Below are 13,286 nucleotides of genomic sequence, written 5' to 3'. Positions count from 1 at the left end.
AACCAAGTCTATCAGAAAACACTGATGTGTTTTAAGCTCCTGAGAGAATTCCAGAGAGAAGCAGACAAATAAATACGTCAAGACTCTTGGTTTCCAGGCTATGAAGTGATCTTACATCGAAAAGCTAATTCACAGAGAAGTCTCAGCTCTTGTTATAGAGCATTTTCAGTTGGACTTTTAAGTGTCTGAATGTCCTCTTCCCCCCTTTTTGGGGGGCAACACTCCCCAGTCCCAGACTAGACCCAGCACTTAACTTTAAGGAGAGTTATCTAAAAGCATGAGAAAAATATGAAGTCATCCTTCCTCACCAGAAAGGTACAGGCCGTCTCAAGTGAATTCTGATGAGGAGAATGTATGGCCTTGGGCTTATGGGCTCTATAAAAGGCCAGAGTTATAACAGGGTGGAAGTTTAAAAGTGCATCTTAAAGACCAACAAATGCATTCCATCTGGGGGGTTAGATGTTTGGGTGGGCATTAGTACTATGTATTAGACATAATCTAAAACAAAAACACTTTCTTCTTTAATATGCCACATTTGACATGAAATTTTTTTTTGTCTTTGGGAACTGGATTCTGAGTTTTAGCTCTCCATGTAAATTCCATGCCCCACAGCTACCCCTAGCATGACACTAGTGCTCCACTGTCTTTCTATGTCAGCATCACAGGAAGAATGCCCTGGCATCCAAACCATTAAGAGTAAAGATCTCAGAAATCAGCTAACCACTGCAAGGGGGAAGCCGCTGAAGTGTCGTTAACTTGTTTTCTTCCAACACGAAAAAGGGCATTTCTTATCTCCTCAACTGGCGAAAAAAATGCTTTTAAACATGCTGGTGGGAGCAGTTTGCAAATGGCCAGTCTGCTGATGGTAGTTATCAATTTGAGTCCTATTTCCCAGGTTGAAGAAGCCCATGTGTGTGGTTGCCTTTCTGAAAGCACACCTCCTGCAGAGGTGTTGACGGGAAAGAGGAGGAAAGGAGAATAATGTGACCTGCTTTCACCAGGAAGCCTCAGATCATTTCCCTTTGTCTCCGCGCCCCTTTGTGAGATTTTGATCCAGTCTGCTGTGGTGAGAAGAAACTCTTGAAATTAAAAAAAAAAAAAAAAAAAAAACACCACCTCAACTTTCGTTTTCCTCCTAAGAAATGGAACTTTATTTCTGGATGGCAAGAGCTTTGGAAGGCCATGACATGGTATATAAGTGATCCTTTCACAGCTGTCGAACATCAGTAGAGTACTTATCCAAAGTACAGAGGTAGTTCTTAAAATATCAGCCAAAGGAAGAATTTAGAGAGAGCTGAATGTCTTTAAGGAACTATATGAATGTTATTGAATCTTTCAAATAATGGTGTAGCCTCTGCAATAAAGCAACAATCTTCATGGGCTATATTTATACAGAATTGAGATCATGGAGATAGCACAGGGGGTCTGGAGATACAGGACCCTTTGTTAGCCATTATCTATTATTAGTCTTGTTCTACACGTGTTATCTATTTTTCCAGTTCCCTGAATACTTAGCAGAGATGCTTTAAGAATGTCTGTACCTTAATCTCTCACCTGGCATCACCTTACAGTATAGGAGGACAGTGACAGGAGATTAAGTGAGCTCTTGGGGAAAAGTGAGGTGGACATAGAGGTACAAGTTGGCTGGAGCGACACATCCCTTGGTGACAGGCAAGAGGAAATCTGAAATCCCAAAGTGCTTTCTGACATTTGCCACCCACATAAATTGATTAGTTATTAAAGGCCTTTCTGTTTAATTAGAAATCAAACCAAAGACCCTGGTGTTATAATTTATTCTCCTGTAGGATGATGTGACCCAGAGGTTCCAGCCATAACCACAGAAGAACTGGAGGTGGGTAAATGACTCTCTGACTCAAAACTTCAAAGACATAGGGGAGGCAGGGGGAAGAAAATGTCTTGCTAATAAGCAGGATGAGGCAAGTGGGCAAATCTTCACCTATGATATCACCTATGATAAAATGTTACATGGCCAGTTTCAGAACACTATGCATATATCATAGGACTCCATTTTTCATTACTTCAACAATAAGTGATACTAAGTTAATGTCATTTTTCATAGTTAAACAAAAGCTCAATTCTGTCTATTGCAAGCCAAGGTGAGGGAAGTACATGACATAGTTATAGTATCATTTTCTCAGCTACTACCGTATCAGTGGGCACCAGAACTGATCCAAGTTCTATAAACAATGCTCCAACACACATCCTTGTTCACAGAAGCTTACATAATGAACCTTTTATTTCTTATCCTTCAGGTTATAGATATTTCAAACATATAGAAAAAAACAGGTAATTCAAAAACCCTAGAGTATTCAACAGTATTTTAAAACAATTGTTAACACTTTTCTATATTTACTTCAGATTTAAAAAATAATGTTAGAATTATAAGACCTGTTTTTTCCTCCTCCACTCTGTTTCTTTTCCTCCCTTGACCATTACCTTAAATCAGGTATATGTCGTTCACCTGTATATACTATGTATATACTGTTCTGTGTAATTTAAAATTTTACATAACTAGGCTCATATTCTAGGTATCTTTCTGAAATTTGTTTTTCATTCAACATTATATTTTTTAAGACCTATCTACGTTGACACTTGCAGCAAATTCTTTAATTTTGATGAATTGAATCTACCAATTTTCTTATCTGATAATCACTTAAAAGATGAAATGCTATTTATGTTGTTTCCAATTATCAACTATTCTAAACCTTATAATATCTCCTTGAGGTATAATTATAGGAATATACATGGTTATGTATATACCCAGCTCTGAAGTTGGTGGGTCAGATACTACTGTACTTACCATCAACTTCATATGGTATTGCCAAGTTTGTAACAATTTACACTCCTATAGTGTGTAAGGATTCCCATTTCTCCACATTTTTACCAGTGCTTTTTAATCATGGTCAACCTTGTGATGTGAACAGTATCTCATGGTTTTTATTTCCCAGATTTCTGGTTAGTTAAGCATATTTTCAAATATTTATGGCCATTTGTTTTCCTCGTCTGTCAGTTCACATCCTTTGTCCACTTTTTTTTTTCTTTTAGGTTGTTGTCTTTTTAAAATTGATTTGGAAGAACTCTTTGTATTAGGTTGAATTCTATGAAATTGCCATTTTTGTAGGTCAAAAATCATTGAATATTAGCAATTAGATATGTATATAAAACAAATATTTCCTAACATTAATCTTTGGACCATTATATGAGTGTCAGCTATCTTCTGCCAGTTTATGACTTTTCTTTTAAATGTGTTTAGGACATTCTTGGCATGTATGAGTAAACATTAATATAGCTAATTTATCAACATTTTTCTTTATGTTTCATGGTTTGTTTGTTTTTTTCTTGTGTCTTATTTAAGGAATCATTCCCTACCCTATGCCCTGAAGAGATAGCTCAAATTTCTATGGTTTTGATTTACAGAAGTGGAATTTCTGGGTTAAAGAATATATGTGTGTATTAAAATTTTACTTAAATTTCTGACACCAATGCATTAGATTATCTCTTTCCAAAAACTACCTAGATAATAAGGGAGAAGAATACATCATTGTTTTTAAAAATTTATATTTTCCTGTCAACTAGTGAAATAAAGCATCTTTTTATGTACTTAATCACTATTTAGATTTGCTCATCTGTGAATTTTCTAGTCATATTATTTGGTCTTATGTTTGTTGGATTGTTTATCTTTTTCTTATTAATTTATAGTTTTTTGCATTTTACTGATATTAAACCCTTATCTGACATATCCATGCCAGTTTTTTCCTTATCTACATGGTTATGTAGCATTTATATTTTAACTCTATCAATTATATGTTTTTTTAACAAAATTTTTTATATTTTATACACCCAACATACCCATCTTTTCTTATATCACTTTTATTTTTTTTGCCTTGATATAAACTATATAAAACCTCAATCCTTAGCTTATACATATATTTTCCTAAAATTTCTTCTGAGGTTTTGTTTATTTTAGGTATTTAATCTCTCTTGAATACATTTTTATATTTATTGTGAGGTAGGTGTGTGCAAATAGAAATAACTTTTGGATTCCCCTTGTGGCTCAGCAGATTAAGAATCTGGCCTTGTCACTGCTATGGCTCTGATTACTGCAGTGATGTGAGTTTGATTCCTGGCCCAGGGAGCTTCTGCATGCCATGGGTGCAGCCAAAAAAAAAAGAAAGAAAGAAAGAATTTTTGCATCACTGGTGTCCTGGTACATAAATAAGATCATATCATCTCATGTAAGTTACATGTTTTATTTGTTCCACAGCTCAAAAGTAAAAGAGTCATAACATGGCTTCCTTTTCCTTTTCTTTTTCTTTCCTTTTTTTTGGCCACCCATGACATGTGGAGTTCCCATGCTAGGGATCAGATCCAAGTCACAGTTGTGACCTAGGCCACAGCTATGACAACCCAGATTCTTTAGCCCACTGTGCCAGGCCAGGGATTGAACTTGGGTCCTGGCCTTGCAGAGATGCCATCAATCCCTTTGCACTACAGTGAGAATTCTGCCTTTATTTTTCCAATTCCATTTCAATGGGACTCAGTCCCCTCTATCATGGTTTTTGGGAAATCTATTCTCAGTCATTTTCCAGGGAGCCTCTTTTACTCATTTATAATCGTAAAAGAACTCTAGGCCATAGTGATCAAAGATAAATGGAGATGAAGTCCCTAGTTACCAGTCAGTTGTTTCTCTCTGAGAACTTGGTCTTCCTACCCAAGTAGCACATTTGTGAGTGGGCAACTCCTCTGGCAATGTCTAGTTCTCTGTGCCTGGGCTGTGGCCCTGATATCTTTCCTGAGACTTCCCCTCAGGGTGCTGAGTTCCCAGCCTGCCTAGGCACACACATCCACCACTACTCGAGTTCCTATCAGCTCCTGGAACCTACCAGCCTTGGAAGGTTCATCCCCATCCTACTGAATTCTGGAAGCCAGTGCTCGCCTCTCCCTCTGCCAAAGGTGGGTTCCTCTGCCTTCTTACTCTTCAAGTACACAGCCTTGTTCCAAACTTAAATTCCCACCTTTGGGCTTGAAAAACATAAAATATATTACCAATTAGGGTAGTGGGAGTAAGCATAATAGGGAGTTGTGGTGAAGAGAATCTAGACTTTATGGATAAATCCCTGGCTATCTATTCTCTGGGTAAGAAATCTTTTTAGGTATTCAATAGCTTGTCTCCTGTCCACCAAGAGCGAATAGCATGCTTTTTCCCAAAGAGCAAAAGCTTGATAATATGGCTGATTAACCATATTTTTAGGATATGTTGATTTTTCCTACCCTGCTGCATTTAATTGTCAACAATTCACAAATTATACATCACATTATATACATATTTATACATGTATTTGTAATATATATTTATATAATATGTAAAATATATAATCTTTAATTTTATATAATCTTTAATCCTTCCAGATCATATATTTAGGAAAATGTCACAAAATGCTAAAAGGATGTTGGTAGCAAATAAGAGCTTTCTAAATAGAACTTGCAAAACTTTTTAGATATTTACCCTTAGAAAGACTCTTTTTAGATACTTAGGGGAAGGAAGCAATGACTGGACAGTGACAAGGGAGAGATGTCTTATATATTCTAAAAAGCTGTTGTGCATAGTGAAAATATCCCAAAATTAGCAGTCAGGCCATTTGAGATCTTGTCCTGGCTTTACCATGAAATTTTGATAAGTCTCTGAAATTCTGGGTGCCTAAGTCTTACCTAAATCTAAATCTCCAGTCTCTTTCAGCTCTAGAATTTTATAATCTATATGATTTAGAGATTCTTAGTTGGTAGCTATGACACCAGTTGCAATTATCATAATGTCGCTAGCCATAAAACATCCATACTAACTTTCTTCCTTAAGAGGGTAGATGTATCTGCCTGCCATTGCTTCAGCCTCCCTGATTTGCCATGACCACTGAACCAAATGCTTACAAGAGATTTTGCCTAGAAAATCCCTCACTGACTGGAGAGCTGGAATTTTGCTTCTAGTATGGTATAGTTAAACATACTGCCACAGACCCAGAGCTGGCCTGGCTCCACCCAGGAAGCCCACCAGCACATGACAACAGGGATATACTTGCTGGGCTCTAGGATCTCCACAGATATTCTCACCTCTGCTCATTTTCTCTCCTCAGGCCTTCAAGGCCCAAGAGGCTCTGTAAGTCATGTTCTGGTCACTAGGAGAAGATACCTCCATCCTGTAGGGATGGCTCTGAGACACCACTCTCTGAAGCAAATTGCACTTCTGTAATAGATTAGTTCTCAATTTCTACCTTACTCAACTTTGCTCTGGGCAGTACAAACAATTTTTAGTTTCCTGCCCTATCTAATTGAGTATTTCTTCACAGCAAGGTAGAAGAAAGATCTATTTCCACCTTTTGAATATCACGTCCAACCCATGTTTATAGCTGGGGCTTCTTAAAAATAGCATTTTGGAGAACTGGACTGAGAGTGGCAAAAGATAATACTGTTTCCCCATAAAAGAACCAATATTCTTTTATCCCTAAAGTTGAGACTGCAGTTATAGAGGGGGGTTTAGCCTAGAAATATGGGATTTCAAGGTTGGGTGAGTCAATATCATGCTACCTGACTAAATTTCTGTAGACTCTATTGGTTCCTGTTAAGAATATATGAATATTTGGGAGCTCCTGTTGTGGCTCAGCAGGTTAAGAACCTAACTAGTATCCATGAGGATGTAGGTTCAATTCCTGGCCCACTCAGTAGGTTAAGGATCTGGTGTTGCCATGAGATATGGTGCAGGTCCAAACATGGCTCAGATATGGCGTTGCTGTAGCTGTGATATAGGCTGGAAGTTGTAGCTCTGATTTGATCACTAGCCTGAGAACTTCCGTATACTGCAGAGGCGGCCCTTAGGGGAAAAAAAAAAGCAAGAATATATGAATATACTTAATTCATATGACTGAATGAATATATAACCTGCCCTAATTCCTACTAACCGATCCAGCTTAGAAGTATGGTCTTTTAAATCAACAAGTATTTACAGTACCTCTGTGCCTGTTTATAGTAGATAATAAGATAGAATATGATATAGTTATAGGGTATCTTTTAAAGTTAGAAATGTCTAGAACCTAAAAAAATTCAGTCTCCTTTATAACTAGAAGGGTGTTAGGCATAAAGAAATGATGCTTCTCCTTTCTCCTATACTTTTGGTGGATTTGGATGTACTAGTGGACTTATGCTGTGCTGTTGCATATCCAAGCAATCCTGTTGTGTCTTTGAGCCTATTGTTATGAGAAGCATAGGAGTGGGGGAACAAAGAGTATAGAGAGATGAGGGCCTTATGAATTTAAGTTATGAAAACTTGGTATGTATTTCTCTCAATACATAGAGACAACCATTTTAATAGTGCTGGTGATTCTTTCTGACATTTCCGTTACTGAGGGTCTGTTTGAGAGACTGCCATCTGGGAGACATGTGTAGCTAACTTGTAATGTATAGACCATTTACATAAGCAGAAATGTGACTTTGTTTTTTCTATAACTGAACACAGCTAATCTCTCAGGTCCTCGTTTCTAGTAGGCAATGTAAACATTATTATTTCAACAGAACTCAGTCACTACTAGTTTAAAACTTAGTCTCTTTGGGTACATACTTGGGCAATGGTAGGATACTTCCCCTCACCATCCTTCCGCTCAGGGGAAGCCAAGTCATAAGTCATGTGCAGGTGTTCTCTGGTCTTTGCTGACTTCACTTGAGGTTGGCTTCTCCTTCTCCGTTTTTGGGCATTCCTCATGATTGGCAGTCCAGGCTCCAAGTTCACACTCTGCACACTGCCCTTAATCCAATACAGGCCTCTTCTGGCCCAGTGGCCACCTCAGCATGTCTGTACCTCCTTGCAGGACTCAGGAACCCTCAGCTGCTTTTCTTCTCTATGCAATGGAGTGCATGGGGTGATGGGCAGGGCGTGAGGCTGCTCTCAGACCCCTCTCTACAGACACATGGGTGCAATGGATGCCTTTGATTCAATGGTTGGGAGCTGCATTGCCATTAGAATGATCATAAAAAAAAGTAACTCATCAGTTACCATTTCAGAATAGTCCACACACTGATCTTCTCTAAGTCTGATCCTATTTATTATCTGCTGAATGAAGTTCTAGTGTTTTAAAGATATATTTTTGTCAATAATAGTGCCCCTAAATGAAAGTCAACCATTTGCTTTAGTGTCTTAAGCGAAAAGCCAAAGGAAACATTGGCTGAGTTAAATTTACTCAGATGTAGCACATGTTGGTTTTCACCATGGTACCCTTCTAAAGGGAATTTCAAAGCTACTTTGGCTTATTCACAGTTTTAACCTTATATTCTGATTTGATAATGTTTTATAACATTTTGAAGATGTGATTGCACAGACTTTTTCCCTGCTCTGTGATTAATGACTTTATTGCTGAAAAAAGATGCAGTATCTAAAAGAGAACTAATGACAACAGAGTTCTTACAGCATTGCCAGAGGCAGAATTTCTCTGCTGGAGTTTAAGGGACCCCATCTAAGAAGCCCAAAGAAGTGTTTCCTATACCTTCTTCCATGCAGGAGGGCAGAGGCTTACCTGTCTTGTCTTCCTCTGAATCCCTAGCACATGGTGTTATACTTAGCACAGGTTGGGTACTCAATATATTGTTGAATAAGTGAACTAAAAAACCTTTAAACAGCAGTTTTATATCAGTAAGACATAGAATGTGCTGGTTATTGAAGAAAAATAGATCGGTTTGAGCAAAGTTAGCTTCCTAGGGAGCTGGTCATTGGAGAGAGTCTGTGTGTCAGAGATACTGACTTTTTAGGCTGTTCAAAAAAGGGAAGGGGAGGGCAGAAATAATGTGTTTTACACGTACCCTTTATTAACTACCTCCTTCAAGTTTGCAGGCAAGACAAACTCCCATGACACCTGGCCTTTTGATTTTACATTAAGAAATTACATTTACTTCATGCAGAATATTTTGTGCCTGTTAGAATTTCAGCCAAATCAAACCCATGGAAACATAACATAATTCTTACCAAAGGCTCCTGAGTACCCCCAAATTCAAGGTATGAGTGGTCCTCCTTAAACTCTCCTTCAAAGTCATTTTCATACCTATATATATTTTGTAAAGGTCTACTTATTTGGTTGCTTCACCATAGAAATCCAAGGCAGATGTCAGGGAGGACAGGGAAGCCTGCTGAGGTGAACAGAGGGGTCACAGGAGATGTGGCCATTGAACCAAAAGGTGGTAAAACCAAGGCCCAGACATGAAACTGCAACCTTGCTTGTGGACTTTTTCCCAGCCCAGCTTCCTTTCCTTTGGAGGTACCCTCCTCTTTATGTGGTCTGGTGTCATCATTCTATGGATAATGCCCCCACCCCACCTAACGCAGAGGTGAGCACATAAGCGATGCCCAGCCCCCTTGAAACATGGACAGCAGAAGCCGGCGCTGGGAAAAAGCCACACCTGTACATTACTAGCACCAAAGAATGCTAATGTGAGGCTGCTGATGGCCTTTTCTCAACCACATGAAAGAGTTTTTCAGCATACAGTGATGAGAGAAGAGAAGATGTCTTGATGTCTCTAGGCCCTGGTGCAGTCCTGAGGCCCTGGTCCCTATTCACTAGCTGAAATGAAAACTAAAACTGCTTATGCTTTTCCCCAGGCAGTTTTCAATAGCTTTTGAACTTACACCTAACAGTCCTCATGGGCCTACAGCAGGCCTGTTGTCTGGCTTCAGGCTTGACGCAGTCTGCTCCCTCGACCCTGTCTGCATGTGCCCACCCCTCCAGGGCAGCTGCCTCTCCTCTGGCCACACTGCTCTCCCTGTCCCAGATCTGGAAGGACCAGCTTCCTGATTCCTGTCAAGTCCTTCCCAGGTCACAGAATTCTCCCATGATGCTTTTAGTCCACATTCATTTCTCACCTTCTCTAACTTCTTTTGCATGTTTTATCTTTACCTCACAATTAGCACCTCATTACATGGCACCTCCTCCCTCTTCACCCCTCAGCCCTTTACTCTGCTTTATGTTTCTGTACAACACTCACACCTTGACGTATTATCTGTGTGTATGTGTACAGACATACTATGGGACTTTTTTATCTATTAATTGTCTTTTTGCCCATTGGAATATCAGCAACACAAGGGCAAGTGATAGAGGCTCAGTATTTGTGAAATGAGTATCTGCTCTCTGATTATCAATAGAAGACTATGAGAATTCCATTAAAGTGTGTCTTGTTTGGACTTTCCTCTTTAGAGACTCCATAACAATTGGTTTGTGAGGCTTTGATAGACATAACTCACTCAGCCTTATGTCTTAACTTTATCCTTCTGCTAATTGCAAATGTGAAAGCAGAGATTGTTTCTTACTCACCTTTGCATTCAAGCTGCTTCTCATATATACAGTTCCTTCTCATATTAGGCCCTGTAAACAGTTTGGTATATTTCCCAAGTACACAGAATCTCTCTAACTAGCCTTCATATATGCCATGGATAAAATTTTGCCTTGTAATTCCTCTGTGTCCCTGAAAACACACACAGAGAATTGTTCAGAAAAGCATCGTGATTTGCTGGACTGGTTAAATGCACATACTGAGGCATCATACGCCAATCAAGGCTCAGTGGCTCTCAGTGACTTCAGATACTTGGAAGATTGTCAGAGAAAGTTGACTAGTTTCTCTTCCTCTACAGGACAAGGCCTGAGATGTCCTAAGGACTGTATACCTCAGTGGGTTTGGACTAAACCACCAGAATGCACAGCCATCCTGCATTCACTTCTCTCACCTCTCCAGCACCATACTAATAACGCCCAACTCCCGGTGAGTACTCACCATAGTGCCAAAAACTGATTTAGTTCTTTGCATACATTTTCTCAATTAATCTTTACTTGAGGCAGGGACTATTATTATCTTCCTTTTACACAAGTGGCAACTCAGGCACAGAGAGATTAAGCAACTTGCCCAAGGTCACGCAGTGAGTAATTGGTGGAGCTAGGGTTCAAACTCAGGCCAACTGCTCCAGAGCATGCACACTTAATCTCTTTGCTCTGCTGCTGCTGAGTTATCTGGTTAACACATCCAGTGACAAGACCCTGGCAGCCAGGTTAGCTTCCTGTTTAATGTCTAATCCATAAAGATAATATTATATAATGTGATTAAAAGTTTAAAAAACACAGTAATTCCCATCATGGCTCAGAGGTTAACGAACCCAACTAGCATCCATGAAGATGAGGGTTCAGTCCCTGGCCTGGCTCAGTGGGCTAAGGATCTGATGTTGCTGTGAGCTGTGGTGTAGGTCACAGATGCAGCTCAGATCCTGTGTTGCCATGGCTCTGGTGTAGGCTGGCAGCCACAGCTCTCACTGGACTCCATATGCTGTGGGTGTGGCCCTAGAAAGACAAAACAAAAATAAAAATAAAAAAATAAAAGTTAAAAAAACAAAAAATCACAGCCTGTGGTTGCGTGCCTCTTTAGCTGCAGGGTGTAGGGAATACAGGCTACAGTGCACTACCTAATCCTGACACTCTCACAGTCCAAACTCCACAGCAAGCCCAGGCCTATCAATGTTTGAAATCTGCTTCTCAGTTCTGACTTTGTGATTTTATAATGACTTCCACATGCATTAGCATCCCATTAATGGCCTAGTATATGGGAACAGTTGTCTTATGAAGTGAGGGGATTTTTTTTTTTTCCTTTTCTTTTCCATTAAAACCACAGGTCTACAGAATGAAAATGCTCAATCTAATGAGTATAACCTGGAAAGTAATTTCATGGGCTGTAGTACTTTGATGGTAATAATTCTTGGATGTCAAAAGGATAAGGACACACTTTTCTGCTTCTAATTTTATTCTTAGAAAATGATGGTATTGAGCCATCCATAGAGTGCCCCTGTAGATTAATTCCAGTTTTTCTTTTGTAGAGGAGATTTAAAGGGAAGTCTTAATCTGCTTTACATTTAACTCTTATCTCTTCACTATGAATTAAAAATAGAAAGCTGGGCTCTGGTTTCACCTTTGCAGACTCTCTGAGTACTGAAGTTACCCCCAGTTAGGATGGGCTGAGAGCCACTCCAGATCTCTCTCTGGCTTAGCACCCCTCACTGACTTTCCCAACAGTTGCTTCTTTCTATTTTTCAGTCCAAGAGCCTCATATGAACGTGTCTAAAATGAGTCATCCTTATGTTGTGATGCTTGACCTTTAGCATTTTCCTCAGGTATTTTCATTGGTCAGGAAACTCAATTCATTCTGAGTCCTTTCAGACTCTGCAATCTGAGAAGTTTCCTGCATCCTCTGGTTGTTTTCTCCTAAATCCATGCTTAAGGTGGGAAAAGAAGTAAAGAGCATTTACTCTGTTTTCTCTTCAGCCAGTAAAAATTGCTCTGAAGTGTTTCCCTGATTTCCACCTCCCCTCTCCTCCTCCTCCTTCATTCCCCATTCCACACTTTTTCCCAATCCTCTTTTGCATTCCTTGTCTCTTCCTTTGTCAAACCAAGGTCTGAGATAGCAGGAAGGGCGGGGATTGTTCAGGAGCTGGGGAGGAGCCGAAATCGGCAGTTCCTTCTCACATACCTGCCCCATCTCCTACTTGCAGCTTCAGAAATACAGTTGAGAGTCATTCCTCCAAGAACTAATCACCTAATTAGTCTAGATCACAAAGGGTATGAAAACCTCTACGGTTTTTGGGTTTCTGGTTTTCCAACCTAGCAAGCAAAGTTAGCATGTCTGGTGAATTGTGGCTTGTGCCATGTGAGGAGAAAGCCAACCACATAATAAGCCAGCAGAACATCTCTGTATGTGATGTCCTCCATTAATTTATATCTACTCTCTCTCTATCACTTTTTTCCTCCTACATCTTACACCTAGTGGTAAGTTTATGTGAGTGAAAAATAAATTCTGTTATGTTAAGCCAGATTGTTTCACCTATCTCATACACATGTATGTGTGTGTGTGTATGTGTATCTGTGTGTGCATGTTGCATGCATGCACGCTTGCACATGTGGCTTATCTTATAACATTTATTTCTAAATGTAGATTTTAGTGAGAAATATTTAAAAGGCACTGCTCTGGACAGAGTGTTTCAAATGTGGCCTTAGATCAATTGTAGTGGAATCACTTGGGATGCTCTTTATAAAAGCAGATTTTTGGACCCTCCTAAGATCTACTGTGTAAGGTCTTGATTCTGCGACCTAGGAATGTTTAACATATTTAATAAACTCCACAGATAAACCTTATGAACACTCAAGCTTAAAGAGCACTTTGGCCCCAGTATTGGTAGGAACATATTTTTTGGCAGACCCGGG

General features: G+C 39.4%; 1 protein-coding gene across 4 annotated transcripts in view; it reads left to right on the top strand.

Annotated features, from left to right (window-relative positions):
* JADE1 (jade family PHD finger 1) overlaps nucleotides 1–13,286 on the top strand; it is a 355,916-nt gene that overhangs the window by 118,980 nt on the left and 223,650 nt on the right. For all 4 annotated transcript variants that reach the window (XM_021100682.1, XM_021100683.1, XM_021100680.1 and 1 more), the window contains one exon: nucleotides 10,679–10,806. The gene's annotated coding sequence lies outside the window, so the exon portion shown is untranslated. The remainder of the gene's footprint in view (nucleotides 1–10,678; nucleotides 10,807–13,286) is intronic.

This window comes from Sus scrofa, chromosome 8 (genome assembly GCF_000003025.6).
Source record: "Sus scrofa isolate TJ Tabasco breed Duroc chromosome 8, Sscrofa11.1, whole genome shotgun sequence".
Lineage (NCBI taxonomy): Eukaryota > Metazoa > Chordata > Mammalia > Artiodactyla > Suidae > Sus > Sus scrofa.
This window is presented reverse-complemented; position numbering and strand designations above follow the sequence as displayed.